This window comes from Schistocerca americana, chromosome 2 (genome assembly GCF_021461395.2).
Source record: "Schistocerca americana isolate TAMUIC-IGC-003095 chromosome 2, iqSchAmer2.1, whole genome shotgun sequence".
NCBI classification, from domain to species: domain Eukaryota; kingdom Metazoa; phylum Arthropoda; class Insecta; order Orthoptera; family Acrididae; genus Schistocerca; species Schistocerca americana.
This window is the reverse complement of record NC_060120.1, coordinates 578,781,260-578,795,002: the sequence shown is the minus strand read 5'-3', so window position 1 is coordinate 578,795,002 and position 13,743 is coordinate 578,781,260.

Here is a 13,743-nt window from a genome sequence, read left to right as displayed (position 1 = left end):
ATAATCGTGACCGACCAGAAACTGAACTCGCATATGTGATTTTAAAACTGTAAACAAGCGCATGTGCTATTCAAGCTGATCAGCGTTTGCAGTCCGACTTGTTTCTCAAACAAAATTCTCATTTATGGTTAATCATGGGGGATGCCTACAGGCAGAGGTTGACTAATACTTTTGGAAAAGTTTGTATTCCCAACGTATATTTGGACTACAGATAACTGAAATGGTAAAAACGAGTTCAATATGCATTGAAAAATATTATCATTAGCTGCAGTCGTGCACTGATATGCATTCGTATTATGGGCCAACAATACTAGGACAATAAGTAGCTAAAAGTTTGATCGAGAGCCAGCCAGGTTGTAGACCATAATTTTGCAAAATGCAGTTACATTGGTAAAAATTGCATGAAATGGCCGTTATTTGCAATAGTCCAGCAGTTGTAAATTTCTCGATCAAGCTTTTAACTACTTACTGTCCTAGCTTAGACACTGGATCTGATCTTTAACTACGGCAGAGAGCCTCACCTCTTTCACACATATGTCTCCCGATAACAAGCATCTACTTACTAAGTCGATCACTATCTCCAGTGACGTTGTTCAGGCGCACTATTACATATTCTTATACGAAACACGATGGAAGCTAGATAGTACGGTGTTTTTATTTTTACATCGAAACAGTAATGGATCAATGGTAAAGTACCATACGACTCGCGTTCAGTCACATGTCAGTGCAAGAACTTTAAACAGTTACTTATCATTCCTTTCGTCACTGGCAATGTTTGTTAATGTGAAAAATGCGTGCCACTGTTCAAAGTACACGTTAAATTGTAAGTCTCCCTGTAACTAGATGGAAAAATTAGTTTGATGGTCGGAGGGAGGCAACATCATGCTATCTCCAATAGGGCCATGCCTAGTAAAGCACTGTGGTGTTCTAACCAACCTTCTGGTCGATGACAGTGGTACTTTTTATCCAAACAGCTGTAATAATTGCTCGAGTCCCAAATTATGTATTTGAAGATGGAGCCTCGTTGTTTCGAATTCGATTGTAATTAAGCTGGAAAGCAATAAATACAGCTATTCGGATATGCAAATAAAAAGAGAATAAATATTCTATACTTCAAACCTTGAAGTGCTTAGAGAAGTCCACATCTCTTCCGTTAATAGGCAAGCTACAAACTTAAATTGAGACTAACAAGGGGGCCAACAGACCTAATAATCACGGGTTTTGGAGAGTCTTTGGTACGTTGTAGAAGAACCTGTCTTGAGTGCCTAGCTAAGGGCTTTTCATGCGGCGGATCCCAGCTCCTGAAAAGTTCGATGTTTAAATTTTATGCATACCTCCTACACCCTTAACATCAGACCTAGCGAGGTTAGCGCAGCACTAAGGTTCATGTTTACCATGATGATGACCTGGTTTCAGATGTTGCTCTTCCCTATTTTTCCCCAATTTCATGGTACGGAATATCATTGAATAGTATAACTGAGGCAAAATTATTCAAAAACAGTCATTTTCGACGCAGTAAATTCGTTAATAAATCAGTTATTAGAGCAAACTTTCTTCAAATGTGCAGTCCGTTTGTTAAAGAATAGATTACGCCTATAAAATCATCCACATATGTGATTCGTCTTTCGGCGAACAGATCTTGTAATGCGCTGGATATCACATCTCCAGGTGCAATGGAATTATCGGAAATCTTGCCCGGAGGTGTATTTCTAAGAAGATTCAAATCGTGAAACAATCGTCCGGTGTATCTGACGGCGTTGGTGAATTCCCCTTCGAAAACTCATCACACTCTTCAACTTGTGATGGATCTTCTTTTGGCTGTCCTTCTGAGAGAATGCTTGCTTCTTCCTTTTCTTGTACTTTTCTGTCACATTACACTGACAACACGCTGTAAACAACTTAAACTGCGGGTTTACAGGGCCTGGGAATTCGTTAACGGTTCATGAGGGAATAGGACAGCAAGAGGCGAGATCACGTCTAGGAAACCCAGGAAACGAAAGTTGTCCAAATATTTGAAATCTTAACTACAAACAGAATACACATTTGAAGAATGTTTGCTGCCATGATTGATTTAGTAATGAAATTACTAAGGCGAGTATGATAATTTTTGAATAATTTTGCATAACATATACTATAAAAATATATTCTGTCCCATGAAAGTATATATACAACTTGCAGCCCAAATATTGCGGAAATGGAAAGTGCTATTGATGAGCGATTTTAACAGAATAGATTGGTAGTCAGGGGCTCGATTGTTGGCCAATTTACAAAGTATTTTTTGTGCAGATATACACGTTTTTAAATGGAACAAAGCCCAATGACATTAACATACTAAACATAGGGTAAATTAGAGTGTCAGTGGGGTGTATTGCACGATTCTAGTGCGAGTCCTTTACGAGATATAGTATTTTGAAAAGTTTGAACACTGACACTTGTTTGTGCCATTCTACTTTGTAACCTCCCGACAGTAATTTTATTTAATTAAACTAAATAAAAATGGAGCCAAGTGTAACCTCTCCACAATAAAATCTACTGACAACGACAATTAAATGTGAAAATCGCAATCTGACCCAAGTATAAGCTCGCCACAAAACAATGAAAGACAAATTAATGATAATTAAATCTCAATGACAATCAAAACTCAATTAGACCGAAAAGTCGATCTTTGACCCTGTGAAAAAAAAATCAGAATTAATTTCTTACCTCACTAAAACTGCATCTGCTCTTATTTTTCGCCATAGCTTGGAGGAAATGCATCGCAAATATTCTTTGAATTTAACTGAAACTTTTGTTTAAGGAAATGCAAGGGAAATATCCTTTCAATTAAATAGCTCTTTTGTTAAAAAATGCTTTGAAAACAAAATTATTATTGGGGCACTTCTTGAAAATTAATTACAATAAATATACATTACATTATCTGATGTGCGCAATGCAGCTTCGTTACCTTATTTAACAATATACCTCATTTAGCATCTTGACCAGAGACCCATGTCGACGCCCGCGGACTGCGTCCCACTCGCGACTCTACCCGCAACTGTACTAGACTACTACAGCCGACAGAGTGCTGCTCGCAACTCTCGCGCGGTCAAGCGCAGACAAGCAACGATAAATAACTCTCTGGTCAAAGATTCTGTCATGCCTCGCCATCGCTGCGTACGTGTTTCAACTTACTTAGTTGCTAGGTGCGATGTTGTTACGTTTGCTTACACTATGCTTGTGTGTTCGCCGAGTGCACTGCAAGTCGCTAGCCAGTTATTGTGTGACATTCCAAGCAGTAGGTCGTGAGGGATTTACCCATGCAGAAAAAACCGACAAACTCATGGCGTGTAGAGATTATAGGAAGAATGAAGTTCGTTCTTGTACGGTGTAAGCGGAAAGATATCGCAATAGACGCCAACCATCTCGGCAATTATTTATATCAGCCTCTTCAACCAGTGACGTGAAAGATGGAGTGTTAATACATAGAAAACATAACAGGAGGAAACAAGTGACGACAGAAGAGGGGAAAATTAATGTTCTTACTATTGTTGTAGTTGATCCGCAAGTTAGCTCCAGCGCAACAGCACGAGGAAGTGTCGTGAGTCCGGCAAGTCTCCTACGCATTCTCCATCGATATATGTTCCATCCCCTTCACATATCTCCCCATCAAGAGTTGCATGGAAACGATTATGAGAATCGTGTTAAACTTCTGTACATGGGCATTAAGACAGGATACTCCAGAAATGTCATGTATCTTGTTCAGTAATGAATTGACGCCTACCAGTCATGGCGAGGTAAACCGCCGAAACATGCGCTATTGCTCTGTTGACAATCCCAGTTGGCTTCATCAGGTGGAACATTAGCGTCCATGTAGTGTAAAACGCGTGGTGTGGGAAAGTGAACCATCAGTTCAAAGGGCCGTGTTTAATATATGGAACACTTAACGCAGACAAGTATCGTAGCTACTGATTTCCAACGTACGGGGGGGGGGGGGGGGCACTTCTATTGAAGATGATCCATACGAGAGAGAGGGACGTCCCAGTTCTGCACACAAATATGATAAAACATCGAGAAAGTGTAGTGCTAAAGTCTGTGATACAGCTGACGATACGAGAGGTAGTCATGAAGTTTTAATTATCATCTGGAAGAAAATAAAGTTACGTAAATATTTTTATGTTTATTTGCAGGCACATATTAGCAGTTCTAGGACACACTGGAATCTCCTCGCTGTGGTACTGAAATGATCGTATCGCATTGTTGGCCGGAATGTCCCATTGGGGTTCGGCCGCCAAGTGCAAGTCTTATTTCAGTCGGCGCCACACTGGGCGACTTACGGCCGATGATGAGGATGAAATGATGCTCAGGACAACACAACACCCAGTCTCCGAGCGGGGAAAATCTCCAATCCGGCCGGGAATCGAATTCGGGCCCAGTGCAGAGGAGGGAAGCACGTTACTACCCAGCTAAGCATGCGGACCGCTATGGTACTGCATCATGCCGACAGAGGAGCCAAAAGGAAAGGCGCAGGCCATTGATATAGAGGAGAGTGCCGTGTTTCGTTTCCTGAAGCGGGGGATGTCTTGTAACTCTGTCTGGCCGTCATTGGCATTTTGTTTTGGCTCCTGTGGCGGGGGAGTGTGGTACTGTTGCTCGGAGAATTCAGTGTGTACCCGGTCCGCGTATATGTACATACTTCCACGGATGCTGGAAGACGTCCCTCTGCAGACTAGGAGGAACCTGTAGTACTAACATGATGCCTGTTCAGCCCATAGTGCACGAAGTGCTACAGCATGTCGTCACGATTTTTTTTTTTTTTCATATCGTTGAATTGGACGCAGAGCACCTGTACCTCGACAGTCCCATTCCCTGGATTTGATGCCTGTAGACATTTTTCTGTGGAGAAAGGTGAAAGACGATGTCAACGAGGACATACCAACTACACCCGTGGCATGCGGCGACATATTACTGCAGGCTGCTTAGACATCTCATCTGAAATGGTAGCCCTTGCGCAGCAGTCGTTTCATACCAGACTGGATGAGTCTATTGCCGCTGCCGGTAGCTATTTTGAACACAGACTTTGATGTCAATTGTCTCATTACTGGTCACAATCTACACAACTAGTGGATGCACTTGTGTTATTCCTCAGCGTGTGCTAGCACAGGTTTTTTGCAAGTGTCGATGTGGGAACTTTTCAAAATACGATATTTAATAAACTTCTCGCACTGAAATCCTGCAACAAACAGCTCTGGCGTTCTAATTTACCCTATTTTTAGTTTGTTAATGTCAATATTGATTGCTCCATTTAAAGAAAGTATATTTGCACAAATTGCACTTTGTCAGTATTATTGCAATCTGTTGATTGACTAACAATACGAGCCCCTGACTACTTATCCACTCTGTGAAAACCGCACGTCAATAGCACTTTCCATTTCCGCAATATTTGCGGTGCAAGTTTTAGCTGATTCACGTGGCAGGATTTGAAGTGGGACCATCAGTGTGATATTCACGATCCTTAGCCGCTACGCTAAGCAAAATCGGCCCCACATCGTTAATGTTACAGATGTAGTAGGTACGCAGAAAACTTCAGCATCGATTTTCTTGGAAACTAGGGGCCATCGCATGAAAAGACACTACCATGTCCTCGGCACAGGTCCCTCTACAACATATCTAAGACTTGTCAGAATCCATGATTAACACATCTGATGGTCCACTTCTAAGTTGCAAGTACTAACACAACAAGCAGCTGTAGTAACCCAGTGTTAATATAGCTGTGTAACTGAAGGCACCATACAAGGTTTTTGGTATGCTGTACTAACCAATTCAAGTCAGTTTCTCCATAAATTCTCTTGAGACGGCATTACCACTACAGATGGATGAGCGCTGTAACTACGAGAATAGTACGTTGATTTTGTTGTGAATAAGCCCGGACGCCTAGGACGCTCACGGCTGCGGAAGCCGATAACGTCTGGCGGGTGATGGACGGACGCATCTGCGCAGAGGCAGGGCTCCTCTTGCGGCCAGGCGGCCAGTCTGGTTGCGATAGCGGGGGCGTGTGCTGGCGCCGCATCTGCATATCGCGGCCGGCAGGCGCCGCGGAGCGCCTTCATTTAGATAGCGACAGCCTGGCCTGCTCTTGGCACCTGCTGTGTGCCGCCGCTGCTGCTGCTGCTTCTGTTAGCCTTTGGGAAAGCCGCGAGCCTTTGCAAGGCTGCCGGCAGTGCAGGCTTCGTTATCAAGCACACGTGTTCTCCCTGCGTCTGTCGCTGCCGCCACGAAAATGTAGCCCTTTATGAAAGAAGCCGACATTCATGGGACCTTGTGTTCTCTTCTGACAGCACTCTCACGTACATATGGAGACTATGGCGCTGTTCAACGTCAGACTCAACTGCACTTTCATATTTGTAGCGATATATACTAGGATAGGAAAGTGAAATTTCTTGGACTTAGAGCAGAATTTGTTTATCACATACAAATGAAGAAAATTATTCGACCTAATAATCCTCTTTTAGAATACTACATAATGGCCAGAATTTTTCCAGTGTACAGGACACGTGTTAAAACATCAGGGAATAACTTGCATGATGCTCGGGTGAGCTATATAGGATAAAAACTGTAGGGAAAGACAGAGATTGGAATATACCCAAAAAACAATTGAGGATGTAGGGTGCAAGTGGTACTCTTAGATGATGAGGCTGACACAGCACAGAACTTCAAGGCAGGTCACATCGAATGAGTCAGAATTGTGATTCCCTAACCCCCCCCTTCCCCCCTGAATGTAAATAGTTAGAATTACATCGCTTGCCTCTCGGTCGCTGCGTTATTACCAGAAGAAGTCAATTTGTTCCCAGTTTCTAGCCGTTGGTTTTACTACTGTTGAGGTTCCGACCTGAAGCAGGGGAACCGAATCTCATCCGCAGTAGGAAATCAGTGCACAACGAAATTTGAAATATTTTTGATATGGTCTTGCATTCTCTTCTTTACAGTTATTTGACGACCTTACTCTCCTCGTAGGCTGCGATCTGATAAGTCTTAAACGTTGAAAAATTTGTTTTCACATTTGCTTTTGGTCAGCGATCAGCGCTGCACGAAACTTTCTAATAGTCAATATTTCGCGTAACGTTTTCTGTTTTCTTCTAAGCCTGTACGACGGGTGGTTTTAATTACCACCTGAAAAGATGAAGTTAGGTAAATAATATTTAGTTTGTTTGCAGGTACATACAGGGTGTTTCTGTAAGAGCGTTCAGAAATTTAACAGGACATAGAGAATGCTCCACTGAACAATTTGAGATAATAAGAATAAAATCACATCACTCTGTACTTTTTTATTTACTTTAGTTACAGTTTACTGCAAATTCCATCATTGACACAATGAACGTACCATTTGTACTGTACCTTCCAAAATGTGCTGAAACTGACAGCCATCAGCCTCAATGCAAGCTCCACATCGGAGAACAAGATGAGCCACTCCCGCGCATTCGTCGGTCGAGAGAAATAAACACCCATCGTGACGAATGATGTCTGTTAGGAAATCGTTCCCTGTACAGCCTTTCAGCAGCGATAGCATTGCAACGTATTTCCCCATACACAAGGTGCGTGTCAGTGAGTTCTGCGAGACTGTACCGTTACTGCTCCATCATATTGTATGTACTGTACGTCTCTCAACAGCACTGAGTAATGAAGGGCTCTGTCCTTGATTCACAGCACATTCTGTCATGGAACAATGTAAATACGACACAACAGAGCCATCTTATGGCCAAGTAAAGTAGACAAAACCTGCGTCGTGACTCCCTAGTAATCAGACTCTTCCTCCTTGTTCCCTTGTAGGAAATAAAGAACGTACATGTAAATAAACAGCGCAGTACGTGTAAACTTGAACACATGTTAGTTGTAAATAAGGTGGAAAACACTAATGCTAGGCAAAGCGGTAGACAAATTTGCTTCCATTTTTCCTTAACCTGCCTTCTACGACCCCAGGTTCTCTACCTCAAATTTTCCAGGGGAGCATTCTTTATGTCTTGTTACATTTTTGCACACTCTTACGGAAACACCTTGTATATGGAAGCCGGGTACACATTTAACGCTCGAGCAGCAGTACAACACTATGCCACCACTGGAGCCAAAACGAAACACCGCGCTCCACTATATCGATGGCCGGCCGGAGTGGCCGCGCGGTTAAAGGCGCTTCAGTCTGGAACCGCACGACCGCTGCGGTCGCGGGTTCGAGTCCTGCCTCGGGCATGGATGTGTGTGATGTCCTTAGGTTAGTTAGGTTTAAGTAGTTCTAAGTTCTAGGGGACTTATGACCACAGCAGTTGAGTCCCATAGTGCTCAGAGCAATTTGAGCACTATATCGATGGCTTGCGCCATTTCATTTTGGTTTCTCTGTCGGCCTGCTGCATTACTATGGCGCGGAGATTCCATTGTGTCCTTGGGCTGCAGACGTATACCTGCAAGTAAACATAGAAATGTTTACGTACCTTTATTTTTTTTCCAGATGGTAATTAAGACTTTATGACTACGTCCAGTATCGTCACCTACGTCACAGACTTTCGATCTCCTGTCGTCCAATACTATAAACTACACTTTATCTATGTTTCATCATACGTGTGTGCAGAACTGGGACGTCCTTCGTGTTGGTCATCTTCAGTAGAAATGCGCCTACTTTTTAAATCGGCAACTCATTTCATAATTACTTTTAAATGTTCAAAAAGACATTGTAAAATCCCTCGAAAACGTTACACTTCTAAGGTTGTCTGAAACTCTGGATTTTTTTTTTTTTTAATGAGCTAAAACAGATCCCCAGATTGAAATCCAGATCAAAAAATTAGTTCTCAGGCAACCTAAGCTCTATTGGCATAAAAGGCTGATAATAAAGATAAAAACAGTAACGTCAGTTTTAATAGTTACTTAAAAAAAAACCTTCAGAATAAGCCTTGGAAGGCCCAACGGCACCGATCGCCGCCGTGTCATCCTCAGCCCATAGGCGTCACTGAATGCGGATGTGGAGGGGCATGTAGTCAGCACACCGCTCGCCCGGCCGTATGTCAGTTTACGAGACCGGAGCCGCTACTTCTCAATCAAGTAGCTCCTCAGTTTGCCACACAAGGGATGAGTGCACCCCGCTGGCCAACAGCGCTCGGCAGACCGGATGGTGACCCATCCAAGTGCTAGCCCAGCCCGACAGCGCTTAACTTCGGTGATCTGACGGGAATCGGTATAACCACTGCGACAAGTCTTTAAATTGTGTCAGGATCAGAACGCCTTGCAGTCGAGTGTAGGCATTTATGACAGAAATTGATTGGCTTTTACTCCAGTAAGAAGCAGTTGCAGTGATTGGAGCTCCTCTTCCGCTCGTAGCTCTACTTACAAGGAACCACTTTAGTGCGTGGTCGCAAAAGGCCAATAATATTTACAGCGTTCGACGCACCACATATTGCCTACCATCCAACAACAAAATTGGCTGCTAATGACGGGACTGGAGGTATCCAGTGGTGAGCACAGCACGAAGCTACGGAGGACAGTTGAACTGCTTAGCCGACGAGTAACGCAAGAATGCTACAGTGCTAGTGGTGTTGATACAAAGGAGAGGAATGGCAACGATAAACATAGCAAACATTGCATTGTATCTACAACAACAGTTGACATTTCTTCGGAAAGGAACCCATGGAATTTCGCAGAAGGAGAAGGAAGTGGCAGATGACATATCAGCGTTTCTGCGAGATGAATCGGTGGAATATGTGAGGATGTACATGATGAGCACAATGATGACGGTACATTCCTCACCAGTGAAAGCGGTACTGAAAGAGATGTCGCGTCATGTAGTTCATTATCCTTGTCGGGCAAGAAGCACAAATCCAGGCTCAAATCGAACGCAGTAAAGGACAATCGTTGCCCAAGGAGCAGGTGCTAAACACAGTTACGCCATGGAAGATCACGGGCAGAATAGTAAAGAAGCAATTATGAACAGATTTCGAACAAGTCCGCTGCAACATGACCGTTTACTGCGTAAGAGAAAATGTGGATATTCAAGGGAAGACAAGGTCTGCTTGTTACAAAGATTGGTGTTTGCGCGTTTCAAGGATTCCCGATACAATTTACAGGATATGCATGAAAGTGACCTACTACGTCGCGCACATCTAACTGCGCGCAACCTAGATTGCAGTGATTTTAAGGGAAGTAGTGGATGGTTGCACAGCTTCAAACAGTGCTACAGAATTGGAAGATGTAAGACAACGAAATTTCAAACAAAGAGTCAACTTGACGATGAACAGGAAACTGCAGAATCGGCCCGAAAACTTGTAGATGAGATAAACAAACCTATCTCATCGTTCAGTACAGAATTTGGTTTCAACTCCGACCAATCGGCGTGGGTCCAGCCGCTTTTCGGGAAGAGTGTTCTTCCTCAGCGCACATTAACCTTTTTCCTTGCAAATATGTGACAGATGTGTCGTATTGTACTTGTGGAGCGTGTGTGAGTGTAATGAATGTGTCTACAGCGGCCGGCCGGAGTGGCCGAGCGGTTCTAGGCGCTACAGTCTGGAGCCGCGCGACCGCTACGGTCGCAGGTTCGACTCCTGCTTCGGGCATGGATGTGTGTGATGTCCTTAGGTTAGTTAGGTTTAAGTAGTTCTAAGTTCTAGGTGACTGATGACCTCAGAAGTTAAGTCCCATAGTGCTCAGAGCCATTTGAACCATTTTTGTCTATAGCGTAATTTCATATTTCTGTTGACAGTGAAAGAATGAAGAGGATGTGTCAAATGTCCTTACTTCACGAGACACTGAGTAGACGTTTCGAACTTAATCCAGGACATTGGCGCAAAGATTAGTGATCAAGACCTGTATCCTACACATTTCGGCCCCTTGCCCTCCAAATACAGGGAGTGGAAATTTCATCCACTAACACCATCCTGCGCAGGCGGAAATCCATCGATGGACTATCTCAATGTGCAGAAATTACTCCCGTTCAGTGTCTACCTCTCACCAAAAAGCAAATTAAGCTTAATACCGGCTGCAGGGACTGGCGACGTGCTGATCACGTGTCCCACGGTCACAGATCGCTGCTCGCTCTGCCCCGTGGGCAACAGTCGGCCAGCCGGAACAGAAGGCATAATCCGTGAGTGGTGTTGCTGTTGCCCGTTGCAATTTAAGGGGCGTAGGACGTCAAACTGGCCGACTTGGAGCAGGAGAGGCACCACAGGACATTTTAATTTCCACTGTCTATACTTTTACAAATAAATTCATAAAACTTTGTCAGCATGACCAGGAAGGGTTCAGGATTCACGCTCATAGCAGTTGAAGTTCAAAAACATAACAGAATGGTTTTTTTTTTACATGTGAACTGTCATCATTTTTTCACTAACTATTGGCTGCATTCTTTGCTATAGGTACACTTTTCTTCATAAGTAAGGAAGATTCTGCGATGAATTTTGCACAGCATACAAACCATACTTACAGGTGTATGAAACTCTAGAATTTTCCAAATCTATTAAAAACTGTGCTAAAAATTGATAATTAACCATAAAATTTGAGTTTTTTCTAAACATCAAGTTTAAAATGTAGCAGTTCATTCATTTTTTCATTAATTAAATAAATTCTAGAGTTTCATACACCTGTAAGTATGGTTTGTATGCTGTGCAAAATTCATCGAAGAATCTCTCTTACTTGTGAAGAAAAGTGTACCTATAACAACAAATGCAGCCAATAGCAAGTGAAAAATGATGAAATTTCACACGTAAAGAAAAATTATTTTTTTATACTTTTGAACTTACATTGCTATGAGTTTGAATCCTGAATCCTTTCTGGTCGTGTTGACGAAGTTTTATGAATTTATTAGTAATAGTATAGACAGTGGAATTCCCCTCGTCTCGGAAACTACACGTTGCAAAGTTTTTGAGTCACAGTGTCACAGGGAAATGAGGGAGCACACCTTTTCTGTGTTCGCTGTGTCAAACGTAATTTTGTGTCACGTGACGCGCTGTAGAAGAAAGCCCCGACTGCCTCGGCTCGTAAATCAGGCAGCGGCGAGTAACGAGCGCCCATCGCGGACGTCGACACGTGGGTCGCGCCGCCGCCCAACGACACGTGTGATGAATGGCTGCCGGGGCGGCTCGCGCTCCAGTCTCAAATAGAGCACTGCGGGGGAGGGCTTCACCCATCTGGCATGCTCCGTGAACCCCCGGGAAATACGTCATCAGTGCATTCTGTCTACGAGATTTCCTTGGACGTTTCGTGTCGGATAGAATCCAGTACGTGACCTTGGACGCTGAAAAGTAGCGAAACTAAATGGAATATCGAGTGTTCTGTTAAATGCCAATAGTGTATATCGCTGCCCATTAAAATTACAATACAAGGAAGAATAGCATATAATGAAATTTTACTTATTGTGCGTACGTAGTACAGCAAGAAGAGTGAATGAGTAAATATGTAGATGAGATTAGGGTGAAACACAAAGAGCTGCCACTTCTGGCGGCAACAATGGGTCCAGCCCAGCTGTGAATCGAGATAGAAGCAGTTTCGACGATAGCTGCTCCATCCGATTCAACTCTATGATAGAGTTCATCAACTGCAGTATCTCACTTGTTATGGTGCGTGAGTCTCCTGGCTACCCATAACGAAACGTTTTCAACGGGTGCGAGATCTGTAGACCGTCTGCCGAGGACAACTGTTGAATGAAGGCTGAATCGAGGTAGGTCAGGACAGCAGGATAACCTACGGCCTTGCATTATCTTGTTCATGAAGCCCGTCAAGGTAGGGCTCATCCAATGGCCTTAAAGCGTCAGAAATCGTATGGGAGATGTCAAAATTACGGGGCATGAGAACCAAAGGCACCTAGTGACACCGCATGACATGATACCAGGTCCCGGGCACGCAGTTTACTAATTAATGTTAGTTCTGCTAGGAATCTCTACACACCGATACATCCGTCGTGATGCAGAACGTAAAACCGCGACTCGCTTGAAACACCACGTCGTGCAGTTAATGTGTCCAGTGAGGTCTTTTGGCGCAACAAAGATTTCCATGTCAAGGGACTCCAGCTGTTGCCGCACTGCCTGTGTCGGTGTTGTTCTAGATTCAAACAAGCCCATTTCCTAACGCGGAGTATGTAACGTGGATCTACAACCCTGCACATTCGAACGAGTAATGTTTCTCTTCTTTGCCGTTAGTTAAACGGGACCGCTGAGGTACTGCATGGAGTTGCATATGACTCTCCTCAACCCAGCAATTTCCGGCCGGGTCGGAGATTTTCTCCCCTCGGGGACTGTGTGTAGTGTTGTTCCTACTCCCGTATCGTCATAATTAATATTTCACTGTTAGGATGGCTGTATGGGCACGTATCGAAAGCCAGTATATTTAAAAAAGCGACTGTATCGATATACTACACTTTCGATGCATCTGTCACTGTCTAATTCCGGATACTGGTAGGCCCTTCTTCTTTTTACAAGAGCCAAACACGATCTTCGTGCAGATAACCAACATTCAAATGAAATTTCTAAATAGAAACCCGCAATGAAATTTTTCCCTCTATAGAAAATGTAAATCGCGTTTCTCCTACGTATTTTGTGTGGTAGCGCTGATATGTTAATCATTTACACATCCGAAAATGTGGTATAATTCTCAGTTTGACATCGTTGCATGCCGCTTTCAATGTATGGCAATTTTAATGGTCAGATGCGTACGAGATGTCCCACTAATCTTGACAACCAGAAATTTTGTGCGGATAGAAAATTAAAAACGAATCAAGCAGGTGCTGTTTAGCAAGCACGG